This window comes from Myxine glutinosa, chromosome 10, assembly GCF_964187855.1.
Source record: "Myxine glutinosa chromosome 10, kmMyxGlut1.1, whole genome shotgun sequence".
In the NCBI taxonomy this organism is placed as follows: domain Eukaryota; kingdom Metazoa; phylum Chordata; class Myxini; order Myxiniformes; family Myxinidae; genus Myxine; species Myxine glutinosa.
Genome location: NC_136270.1, coordinates 24,834,115 through 24,847,469, shown reverse-complemented (window position 1 = coordinate 24,847,469; position 13,355 = coordinate 24,834,115).

Here is a 13,355-nt window from a genome sequence, read left to right as displayed (position 1 = left end):
TGTGCCACCAGCCCGGCTTCTTGGTTGGGGAGGGCATAGGCCTCCGGCCACTTGGTGAAATAGTCCATTACAACGAGGATGTACTTATTACCTTGGCGGGTATGGGGTAGTGGTCCTAGAATATCCATAGCCACCCGCTCAAGGGGGGCCCCCACCTGGTGTAATTGAAGGGGGGCCCTCATCCTTCGTGCTGGTCCCTTTTTGGCAGAACAGGCGTCGCATCTCCGACACCAGTCCTGTATGTCGCGCCCCATATTCACCCAATAGAACCTCCGGCGGACCCGAGATGTAGTCTTTGTCCTGCCCAAATGGCCGCCGGAGCGGGTACCATGCACCTGCTGTAATATTGTGTTCTTAAATTTGTCAGGGACTATCACCAGCCAGGAAGTTCTCTCAGAGGGAACCTCCACCCATTTGCGATAAAAGATGTTATCTTTCAATTCCAGGGTCTGCCACTGAGCCCAATATGCCTTTGTTGGCGCCCCGAGGGGGGTTACCTCTTCCCCATTAGGTCTTTTCCCCAATCGAACCCATTCGTACACCGGTCCCAGTACGGGATCCTCCCGCTGGGCCGTGCTCCAAGCCAAAGTGCCAAATTCTTCATCTGCGGTTAGTGGCAAAATTGGCTCTCTCACCCGGGTTGCACGGACTACGAGGGTAAGGGTGGAGATATTATTAACCCTTTAATAATGTCATATTTACAAGAATGATGTCATATTTACACGTGTGGGTTTTCAAAACCGCAACAATATATATATATATATTGTTGTGGATATGAGAATTGTGGTTTTTTATTGTGTAGTAAATGGTAAAATATCACCCTCCTTCCTCCAGTTGTGTATAAAGGTCAAAAGGGCGTCCCTTAGTTAGGTCATATACAATCACGTTAGCCAATCATAGATTTCCTGCTTGTTGGTAGTTATTTCCTTATTCTGTGTATTAGGTTAAGGCTTTGTCTTCCATTAATTAATACTCCATTGCACCGAATTCAAATAGATAGATCCCCTTTCATTCCCATTCCCAAAGCCTCTATTGCCAACTGCATTCGCCGCCATTGCCCATGTGCTCCAACTCGGAGAAGAAGGGCGCGGCCCACCCATCGTCATCAAGAGGTGGAGCCAAGAAGCCCCTACGACCAACCAAGAATGAGTGGGTATGGCTCAAGAGGGCGGGGTTATAAAACCCGTTGCATCAGCCCCCACGGAGAGTTGCGCCAGAGACGGCAGATGAGTCGAGACGAGCCCTCGGAGAGAGAAGGGAGACGCGTCCTGAGGTGAGCCAGAGAAGCAGCTTTGAAATCCACCACCACCAGCTTGGAGCCACGCAGCTTTGACTCCGCCAGGGTGCACGTATCGCGGCAGCCCGCACGACCGCAGCTAGGGCATTGACGGCGGCTGCTGGACGTGCCGATCGAGGAAGGGCGGCGGCTGCTGACCCCTGGGCCGACCGTGCCCCGGTTCGAGCGGAGCGTTCCTCTCCTTCCAGTCCTTCCATTCCTGCCTGCAATTTCCCCATTCGTGTGAGTTTGCTCGTAGTCTGTTTTGTGTGTCTTGTCGTGGGGTATTAATTAAGACTGAATAGGTAAGCTAGAGTTTCACTGTGTCCTTCTGGTCCGTCCCTCTTTCTGCCTTTATTTTATTATCCTTCCTTCTCCTTGGTTTCTTTTGGTTGTAAATAGTAATAAATCATATTCGTATTTCCTACCTCTTTTCTTCTTCTTCACATCCGTCGTCTTTGTCTTTTCCAAATTGAATACCTGTGGCACGATTTGGCCAACGTTCAGAATCGGGTTAGTCTTTGTTAACGGTTCGGGCTGCGGCTGCCATCCGCTCGGCAAATTACCATCTTATCCGCGGCCGCGAACGAAGCTGCTCACCGGCCTTTCCGGAGGTCGCGGTGCAGCTTCAGGGACCCCGTCGGTCAGTGACAAACGAGGGGACTAATCCCCCCTCAAAGGGGAACCATAGGCCGACGCTGGGTTCCGTAACAATATATATATATATATATATATGTATATATATATATATATATATATATATATGTATATATAGATACACTACTCACAATAAGTTAGGGATATTGTGGGAGTGAGTTTTTTTTTTTAATAGGGGTTAGGGTTATGGTATTGAAATCAAGAATGCTGTTTTTTCACACTCATTAATAACCATAGAATTAGGACCAACAACTTTTTTCATCATAATTAATTCACAAAATCAACCACACTGAAGAACCTGCCAATAGCCCTAACTTAATGTGAGTAGGCCTAGTATATAATATCGCCTTGAAGCTGATCTTTTGGTACCCATCATGCCTTGCGCTATGTCACGCTGAGATCCCATGATGCCTGGGGATTCCGATGATGTCGAATCTCCAGGATACCGAGTTATGCATGACATACAAAAAGAAATAAAGGACAATTAGGAGGATGACAAAAACGAGACGGCAGGATGGGCTGTGATCGATAAGCAACATCACAGTCGGAGAAAAGCAACTATTTCCGTCTTCCTAATTACTTTTCCCTTTATCTCCAGGTTCGTCGCCTTTTCCGGGGAAATTTCATTTTGTCCGGCAGCGGAGGGAAGAGCTTCGGCACGGTGATCAGTCGCCATCATTACTCCCATACCAGGCCGCCATGTTTGATTGCTAGGAGCGGGTTCGGTTGCTCAATCCAACTTCGACAACACGTGCTCGAGGCCCTTTGATAAGGTTTCGCGTTAATGCCAATTTGACGCGCTCTCAATTACTTTAGCCTGATTTCTTTGATAAGCTCGTCCGGTTCGATATTTAATTAAACGAATGTCCACAACCTATTTTCACTCCGATGTATCTGCAATCCGCAAGTCGATGTTAAACAAATCAAGAGGCAGGATTTATTCATATAAACGCCGATGTTTGACCGATGTCGGTTCATCTGAATTTCATTGACAAGGCTTATGACGTTTAATTAAGTTACATGGTTATTTATTAAACCGCGAGCAAATTGTGGTTCAACATATTCTTTATGGAATTGAAAATGCATTAGGTATCAATATTATATACTGAGGCTGGCAGGATGACCTAAAGCGAGAGCGAAACCCACACATCGCCTCGAAACCCTCGATCCTGGGTTCAAATCCCGACCTGGCTATGAACTGCCATCCTGGTGATGCATGGTGTTGGTTGAACGGTTACGGTGGGTTGATTCAGTTCAGCCTGTCGACCTTCTGAGGTCGACAAAATAACTATCAGCGGATCTCGTTGGAGTGTCATCAAGGATGCGGATACAAGATCAGGATACAAGATCATCAAGGGGCGGATCTCCTCGATGTCCCTGCTCTCAAATGTTGAGTTTGTGTCCTTCCCCCTCTCTCACCATCTTGTCTACCGCTCCCCTTATTTTGTGTTTTATGTGTCGGTTTGACTTTTCTTTTTTCTTTTTTTTTTGTATACAAGATCGAGGTTCGTGAAAGAGCTAACATTAATCACACAGAAAGACAAACCGACACATAAAACATATAACATGGGGAGCGGTAGACAAGATGGGGCGAGAGGGGGAGGAATACAAACACAACATCTGAGAGCTGGGACATCGAGAGATCTGTGGGAGGGAGAGGGCTTTGGGGGGGGGGGGCGTAGGCATGGGAAGGGGGGGGGGGGTGGGAGAGGTATAAAACATATGGACACTGCCAGGACTTCCAGGAAAGAAGTTGGAATTTCAAACAAGGTGGATCTGGAGTGAATTAGTGGGGGTAGAAAAGATCAAGGTTTTGGATGGGGAAAGATAAGAGATGGTGGTGAGCAGCTGTTTTAAAGACCTGGAGGGAGGAGTGGGGTTGAAGGGAGTGTGGGAGTTTGTTCCAGAGGCGGGAGAAAAGGGGAATGAAGGAGTGAAGGTGAGCAGAGAGCCGAGATTTCGGCAGTTTAACCATCAGAGGGTGGCTGGCAGATCTTGTGCGACCTGTAGGAATATTTGGGGGACAGAGCACAGAGAGAGCTGGGGGGGCAAGGCCGGAGAGGAGTCGGTAGAAGACAGAAAGACCACCTACCTGCCTGCGGTGAGTGAGTGAAAGGCCCTCGGAGATAGCTTCATCACGGGAGATTTTGTGTGATTAATGTTACCTCTTTCACGAGCCTCGATCTTGTATACAAAAAAAATAAAAATAATAATAATCCCTTTAGCCTTCGGGAAACATAAATCCCCTTCGAGCATCATAAAAGTGACATCACTCTGCCCGATAGCACGATGTTACGAAGTGACGTCACTCTGCCCGATAACACGATGTTACGACGTGACGTCACTCTGCCCGAAAACACGATGTTACGTGACGTCACTCTGCCCGAAAACACGATGTTACGACGTGACGTCACTCTGCCCGATAACACGATGTTACGAAGTGACGTCACTCTGCCCGATAACACGATGTTACGAAGTGACGTCACTCTGCCCGATGTTACGAAGTGACGTCACTCTGCCCGATAACACGATGTTACGACGTGACGTCACTCTGCCCGAAAACACGATGTTACGTGACGTCACTCTGCCCGAAAACACGATGTTACGACGTGACGTCACTCTGCCCGATAATACGATGTTACGAAGTGACGTCACTCTGCCCGATAACACGATGTTCCAAAGTTTAAGAGGATTTAGCGCTTTATTTTAATAATCGGGTAAAAGTGATAGTTATAGATGTTGTAGGTTGTTTTGAGGATATCTATCTATAATTCCAGCAATCTCTGTGTGTCTGTGTGTCTGTGTGTCTGTGTGTCTGTGTGTCTGTGTGTCTGTGTGTCTGTGTGTCTGTGTGTCTGTGTGTCTGTGTGTTTGTCTGTGACCGCTGTTTCTCGACAACCACGGGTCCGATATACTTGAAACTTGCCAGGTATATTGCTGGGGACCCGAGGATGTGCCTTTTCAAGGTTTGTAATTAATCGGACAAGTACCTACCGAGCTATGTCCAAAAAACGCTTCAACCAATCAGAGAGCAGCGAGCTATCACGTGTGCCGAACCGTTAATGCAATGCAAGCGTTAATGCGTTAATGCAAGGCTTTTCTTTTTTTCCCTCTTCTCTTTCTACTTTTCCTTGCGATTAAATTGCAAACAGCCAAAATACGTTGGCGCTAATTGAATAATTGGCCATTAACACTAAAATAATCGTAACTGCGATATGCCAACTTCCGGACAGTGCAGCCTTCCATGTTGTTGTTGTTTGCAGCAGCTGTTTGCAGCAAGGCAAGGCTTTTCTTTTTTTCCCTCTTCTCTTTCTACTTTTCCTTGCGATTAAATTGCAAAAAGCCAAAATACGTTGGCGCTAATTGAATAATTGGGCATTATGTTTTACAACTAATAAAAACGAATTTGCGATTCATTCGCTTTCCTGCGCGTTTGTGTACGCGATGGCGATTTCTTTACCAAACTCCGGAAGCCGTTCGCTTTGGACCGAACCATTGCATGTAAATAGAGGGGGGGGATTGTCACCACTCGCAAGCCGTTCGCTTTGGACCAAACCATTTCATGTAAATAGGGGGGGGGGGATATAATTTTAGATATATATATAGTACGGGCATGCCCTAGTATTACAAACTTCTCAAATGCAGGTTAATCAGGAAGTCTCTGCAGTTGTGACGTAAGAATTACACAAATGTGACTGCTTGTTATGCTTCCGCAGATAAAGTCGCCGGAGGCATTATATTTTCGGGTTGTCCAACCGTCCGTCCGTCCGTCCGTCCGGGCGAAACCTCGTTTTTCTCAGCAAGCATATGTCCGATTGAGACGAAAAACTTTCAGGGTAGGAGTGACACTCATGTAGAATGTTTTCTATGATAATTGTGACGTCATAGGTCACGTGGTATGGCAGCCATCTTGGATTAAAAGCAAATAATTAAAAAATTATTTCTCGGAAACTGCTGAATGGAAAAATTTCAAACTTGGCACATTGTCAAGTACTCCCCTGGGGAACAAAAGCATGATACTGATGACGTTATAGGTGAAGTGGTATACCAACCAAAAATGTTTTAATCGAATTCCTTCTAAACATCTGAAATTGCATGCACATGATCTATGACCCATTTGTATTGAAATACTAAATTTATGACATCATAGGTCACATGGTTTGGCAGCTATTTTGGATTGAAGGAAAATATTAAATAATTATATCTCTGAAACCGCTCACCCTATCGATGCGAAATTTTTAAATATCATCTAACAGCATTGTTGCGTAAACTTTGAAAATGATGATGTCATAGGTCATGTGATTTGGCAGCCAGCTTGTATAGAAAAACGAACCTTATCCGATCAACACGAAACTTCACAAACGTGATCCACTACCCAAACATATGCAGTGATGGCATCTACCCGTTGTGGGACTACGCGGAAGAATATTGGTGACACAGTCGCATTGTTCTAGTTTATTTTATACATTTGGCATGTTGTGTTGAATGCTCTTAAAACAATATAAACTTTTGCAACTAAAGTTCTCTCAGGAATTGTTCATTTTACATTGAATGGTCTTTTATTTTTACCTTGACCACAGAAGGTGGACAAATGTTTTCACCCTTGTTTGTCTGTTTCTCTGTCTGTCTGTCTTCCTGCCTCTCTGTCTTACTGTCTCTCTGTTCCTGTCTGTTTGCCTATCTGTCTGTCTGTCTGTTTCTGTCTGTTTGTCGAGCTGCTTCTGTCTGTTTGTCTGTCTGTTTGTATGTCTGTTTGTCTATTTCTGTCTGTCTGTTTCTATCTATCTGTCTGTCTGTCTGTCTATTTATCTGTTTGTCTGCCTTTTTGTCGGGTTCTGTCTGTGTGTTTGTCTGTTTGTCTCTGTGTTTGTCTGCTTGCATGTTTGTGTTTGAATAGATTAGTCTCAAAACGTTGTGGATGGATTTGAAATTTGGTGGACATGTTTAGTTTGTGACAAGGACAAAATGATTAGATTTTGGTTCAGGCCCGAATCTAGATCCGGCCTATCAGTGGATACAAAACGTAAACTGTTCACTTGGTGGAGATATACGCTCTACCGAGTGCCGTTCTCATCCTTGTTTGTGTTTGGTCTAGGGGGGACTGATCATCTAGCACAGCATTGTTATTCCTCTTTGTTGAGTTCCTTTTTTTTTTTTTTGAGTTTAGCACTTTCATTTTTACTATACCACTTGTAGGCCGCAATTAATCCTACCTTATGGGGTTGGTCTGGAAAAGTTTTTGGTCCAAGTCTTTCACGAACCAGCAGGCCAGGTCCGACATGAGTAGTAGTTTGTAATTTGTTCAGGGTGTCGGCGATAACTCGCCTACTCTTCGTGATAGACATTGTGGTATTTTCATCGTCCACCATGTCATGCCAGCAGATGGACCATCCGGCTTACGATCCACCTCGAGGGAGAAGGACAGCACACTTTGTGATGCAGCATCCTGCCCATGGAGCACCAATCTGACAGTTCATAGTCGGACAGAGTTCCCATCTTTCTTGTTTTAGTTCTCATCCCAAACCGAAGTTAAAACAATGTGAGCACTGCCATGCAATGTAGACAAAACCAGGTGGGACAGGTACATCATCCTCTCCATGGCTGCCATAAGAAGTCAGATAGGTATTTACTGATAGTCTGATAGGTATTTAGTGACTGTCTGATGGGTATTTAGTGACAATCTGATAGGTATTTAGTGACAGTCTGATCGGTATTTGTTGACAGTCCGATGGGTATTTACTGACAGTCTGATCGGTATTTGTTGACAGTCTGATGGGTATTTGTTGACAGTCTGATGGGTATTTGTTGACAGTCCGATGGGTATTTACTGACAGTCTGATCGGTATTTGTTGACAGTCTGATGGGTATTTGTTGACAGTCCGATGGGTATTTACTGACAGTCTGATCGGTATTTGTTGACAGTCTGATGGGTATTTGTTGACAGTCCGATGGGTATTTACTGACAGTCTGATCGGTATTTGTTGACAGTCTGATCGGTATTTGTTGACAGTCCGATGGGTATTTACTGACAGTCTGGTGGGTATTTGTTGACAGTCCGATGGGTATTTACTGACAGTCTGATGGGTATTTACTAACAGTCAGATAGCAACATGGTAACCTGAGGATATTTCAATTTCCTGTAAGTTTGAGTTAAAATTCTTCATCCTGGTGCCTTTAACTGCATTTCATCTGTGGGAGACATAATCTCATCTTGTCACTAGGCCACCGCCTTACCCTAGAATGGTTGAAATCATAGCTTTTTAAATATTTAATCACGTCATTATTCGAGCAAAATTGAACACGACTGTCTTCACTAAAATGTCAGCATGTCACAAGTGAACCTGACTTACTATTTACATTCTGCGCCATTTTTCCAATTGTGTGAAGTGCAGAGATTTTTTTTAAAGTTCAAATCTCAGCGCTTTGTCTCCTCTGAGCCTCCACGAGCTGTGGTTTGTCTGGATAACAGCAGGGTAGTAAGTAGTGAGTAGTGAGTAGTGAGTAATGAATCGTGAGTAGCGAGTAATGAGTAGTGAGTAATGAATCGTGAGTAGTGAGTAATGAGTCGTGAGTAGTGAGTCGTGAGTATAGTGATTAGCGAGAAGTAAGTAGTAAGTCGTGAGTAGCGACTAGTGAGTAGTGAGTCGTGTGTAGTGAGTAGTGAGTAGTGAGTAGTGAGTTGAGTATAGTGAGTAGTGAGTCGTGTGTATAGTGATTATTGAGTAGCGAGTAGTGAGTAGTGAGCCATGAGTATAGTGATTAGTGAGTAGCGTGTCGTGAGCCGTGAGCCATGAGTCATGAGTTGTCAGTTGTGAGTAGTGAGTAATGAATAGTGAGTAGTGAATAGTGAGTCGTGAGTCATCAGTATAGTGATTAGTGAGTAGTGAGTAGTGAGTCGTGAGTTGTGAGTAGTGAGTCGTGAGTAGCGAGTTGTGAGTCGTGAGTAGTGAGTTGTGAGTAATGAGTAGTAAGTAGTGAGTAGTGAGTAGTTAGTAGTGAGTAATGAGTAGTGAATAGTGAGTAGTGAATAGTGAGTAGTGAATCATGAGTCATCAGTATAGTGATTAGTGAGTAGTGAGTAGTGAGTCGTGAGTAGTGAGTCACGTGTAGTGAGTCAGGGCTAGTGAGTCATGAGTAGTGAGTCATGAGTAGTGAGTAGTGAGCAGAGTCATGGCTAGTGAGTAGTGAGTTGTGAATTGTGAGTAGTGAGTCGTAAGTAGTGCATAGTGAGTAGTGAGTTGTGACTAGTGAGTCATGATGACCCTGATGACTAGTCCAGTCCAGATCCGAGGCATCCAGACAAGCTACAGTTCCAGTGGTCTTGTTTTTTGTTATGACCAAAAGTTGTCAACTGCTGAAGTGTTTTCAATCAGGCTTGGCACAAGTATGGACTGTAATACCAACATGAACTGATTAGATTGTGGGTTCAAATGGTCAAAGGTCTAAGGCAATGTGGTCTTTAATCGAACAACTTCCGTTCCCACAAAAACTTGTAAACCACTGAAGGAATTTCAGCAAACCTGATGCAAGTATAGATGGTAGAAGGTTCAAAAGGTCAAAGGGCATGAGCACTTTAATTGAATATCAATTTGTAAAAATAACAAGTTAACCACTTAATTGATTTCAAGCAAATTTGGCCTAAGTATGGACTGTAATACAAAGATAAGCATATTCGATTTTGGGTTCAAAAGGTTAAAGGTCATGTGTCTTTCAGTTGAAAATAATTTTCCAGATCATAACGAGTTAGAAGCATCTATGTTGTCTCTCTCTCTATTTATCTCATGCTTTCTCTCATGTGACCTTTAATTTTTCATGTGACCTATAAATTAATTGAGACCAAACATAATAGTGGGTTGGCACCGAGCGTAGGTGGAGGCGTGTCCATCGACGTGTTCTCGTCAAATTGTATTTTATAGTTTGAGTTATAAATTGTGATCAAGATCCAATATTGCCAAGAACTAATTAATTTCTTATCAAAAGTTCAGGCAGGTTTTTTTGCGCATCTATCAATAAGCACCATAATCAGCACATGGGGTGACAGACTCGGTTATTACCCTCGCCAGAGGAGAGGGTATTGCATTTGAGTCCGTTTGTTTTCCGGCAAGTATGATGGTTGGTTGGTTTGTCTGTCCGTCTGTTTGTGCGCAGTACTACGTCTACATCGTTGCACATAGCATCGCCATACTTTACACACATATTTGCCTTGCCCTGGAATAGACTGTGCCCAATTTTTAACTATTTAGGCCCAAGGTCAAGCTCAAGGTCACCCAAAATGTGACATCACGGGGGGGGGGGGGGGGGGAGGGGGAGGGGGGGGGTCGAGTTTTCATTTAAAATGTATATTTCAAACCACTACAACACTAAAAGTACAAGAGATATGCATACACTTACTGTTGCTGACATATAGGAAGTCACATACGACATTTCATTTGGCACCATGACCTTTGACCTTGAGTGACCTTGAAAGGTCAAACTAAAGGTCAAAAATTGTTTTTTTTTAAACTAATAACTCTGTCAAAGTAGATTCCGGCAAGTCCTCGGTCTCTGACCGATTTCTAGTCTGTCTGTCTGTCTGTTTGTTTGTCTGTTTGTGCGCAGTACTACGTCTACATCATTGCACATAGAATCACCATACTTTACACACCGATTTGTCTTGTCCTGGAATAGACTGTGCCCAATTTTTAACTCTCTAGGCCCAAGGCCTCCATTATGACGTCATAATTCGATAATTCGACAAGTACAAAACTTCATCCAATCAAGATGCAATTTCTTGAGTGCCATGACGGCATAAACTGGTGGAGAAAAAAAAATTTGATGATGTCATCGGTCACGTGGTTCGGACGCCATCTTGGAAAAACCAGAAAACATTGCACCTCTATATCTCCGAAAGTGCTGAATAGAAAAAATTGAGACATGGCTCATTGTAAAGAACACTCCATGGGGAATAAAATATGTTGATGATTATGTCATCGGTGCCTCCATGATGACGTCATAATTCGACAAGTACAAAATTTCATCCGATAAAGATGAAATTTCTTGAGCATAATCTAGGAATAAATTAGTTTTGAAAAAAATAATGATGACGTCATCGGTCACGTGGTTCGGCCGCCATATTTGTTTTAACACAAAAGCCTTAAAACCACTGAAAATACACCCTGGCGAGGGTTTGCAATCTCTGATTGCTCTTTCTTGTTTCACTATGTATACAGCAGGGAATCATACTCGGTTATTAACCTTTTCACAGTTAATTCACAATTTCACACTCTTATGTAAAAAAATTGCTTTTGCTCTTTTTGATATACTCCCGTAGGGCATTTGATTTGCTGCTTGTTCATCCGGATCAAATTGCTCATGATGAAACCTGTCGTACAATCTGGACACATCACTGATGAGGGATGATGCAATATTGTTGCATGTCTTGCAGCATCACACACTTGGTATACATTGCACTAACATGCAGCAGATGTCAAACACATCCTCAGAACTAAATCTTGAAAAGTTTTGAAAGCACCTGACTTGATGACATGATGACTAGTGAGTCGTGAGTAGTGAGTCGTGAGTATAGTGAGTATAGTGAGTAGTGAGTCATGATGACTAGTGAGTCGTGAGTGTAATGAGTAGTGAGTAGACTCACTGTGTCATAAGTTGTAACAATGTCTATCTTTCCACTTCTTTCATTTTCATCTACAAGAAGCACATTCAGCACCAATATCAGGAATCCCGAGTAACATATTCATTACCTTCCACACCAACTGGCTACCAACCTCCATCCAACGATAAATGTTTCAGGAAATTCATTTTCTCATCTTTCCAAATGATTTTTCGAAAAGCAAAAAGGGAATATTATAAAAGAAGAAACACCAAATACCACAAAACAGGACTTGTTTGGAGTGAAGGTGAATGAATGAATACAGGGATCGAGCTGAATTCAATCTGAAGTCAAATAATCACAATAAATTATCTTGGAGGAACAAGCTCTGATGGGAGTGACAATCCAGTATTCAACAGTAGGGATATTTTAATAATCTATTCTTTGTCTCGCCAGGATTGTTTGCCAAAACGAGGGGGAAGCCAATAAGGGGCAGAATGGGGGGAAGCCAAGAAGGGGCAGAATGGGGGGAAGCCAAGAAGGGGCAGAATGGGGGGTGGGAAGCCAAGAAGGGGCAGAATGGGGGGGAAGCCAAGAAGGGGCATGATGAGAGGAAGCCAAGAAGGGGCAGAATGAGGGGAAGCCAAGAAGGGGCAGGATGAGGGGAAGCCAAGAAGGGGCAAGATGAAGGGAAGCCAAGAAGGGGCAGGATGAGGGGAAGCCAAGAAGGGGCAGGATGAGGGGAAGCCAAGAAGGGGCAGGATGAGGGGATGCCAAGAAGGGGTAGGATGAGGGGGAGGTCGAGAAGGGGCAGGATGAGGGGAAAGCCAAGGAGAGGGGGGGAGGGGGGGCAGGACGAGGGGGAAGTCGAGAAGGGGCAGGATGAGGGGAAATCCAAGGAGAGGGGGGCAGGACGAGGGGGAAGTCAAGGGGGGGAGGGCAGAAAGAGGGGGAATGTTGACGAGGACATGTTGATCTCGGGCTTCTTTGTAATACCATAACGTGAGTAGTGAGTAGTGAGTCATGAGTTTTTTGCCCTAGCATCAGCCATTTCTGTTTCTGCGTATGCTGCGATGAGGTGCCAGAATAAAGTACAGTCAGGGTGAGATGGAATTTATCCTCCAGGAAGTGAAACATTGCAGATCTTTTTCGTGTCCACCAAAAATTGTTGGCCATGAATTTGGGAAGATTTCTCAATCACAAATCACGTTAGTCATATTTATGGAGCAATGCAGGATTACACAACCTGTTTGTTAGACGGCATCTTTCGTAGGCTATCAGTATCAATGTTTGTAGTTTTGAATTTTTTTGATTTACTTATCATGAGAATTTCTCAACAGGGTTTTCAGTTCATGAAATTCTCGACAGTTGTGTCGAAAGTCTCTCCTCCAGATATCGTCCAAGAGCATGCGGAACGCCAATCGATACACGCCTGGAGTTGTCGGTGGATGGTAGAAGGCACATCTATGGGGCTTGCAAATTTCAAGCAACGTCGCCAACGAGTTTACATGCAAGTACTGTGGCGGATATTAAATTTGCAAAAATTTGGGAAGAAACAGTTCGGAATTCTCTGCAGCTGATTAGGAGGCTCAGAAATTGGCAGCAATGATTCGAGGCCCAGACGCATCCATTAGCAGTTCCACTGTTATTTTCCAGGCTCCTGGCTCCAATGAGACGCCCAATAATGGTGTTTCTGGAGGAAACTCAGCAGCCACAGGAGGGGGATGCAAAACAAGAACACTTGTTGAATGGATGAACTGGAATTGATTGTATAAAAGGGTTAGAGGTTGCGCCTACATATCAGGATTATCAGCCCCATGCGGTTGCACACAT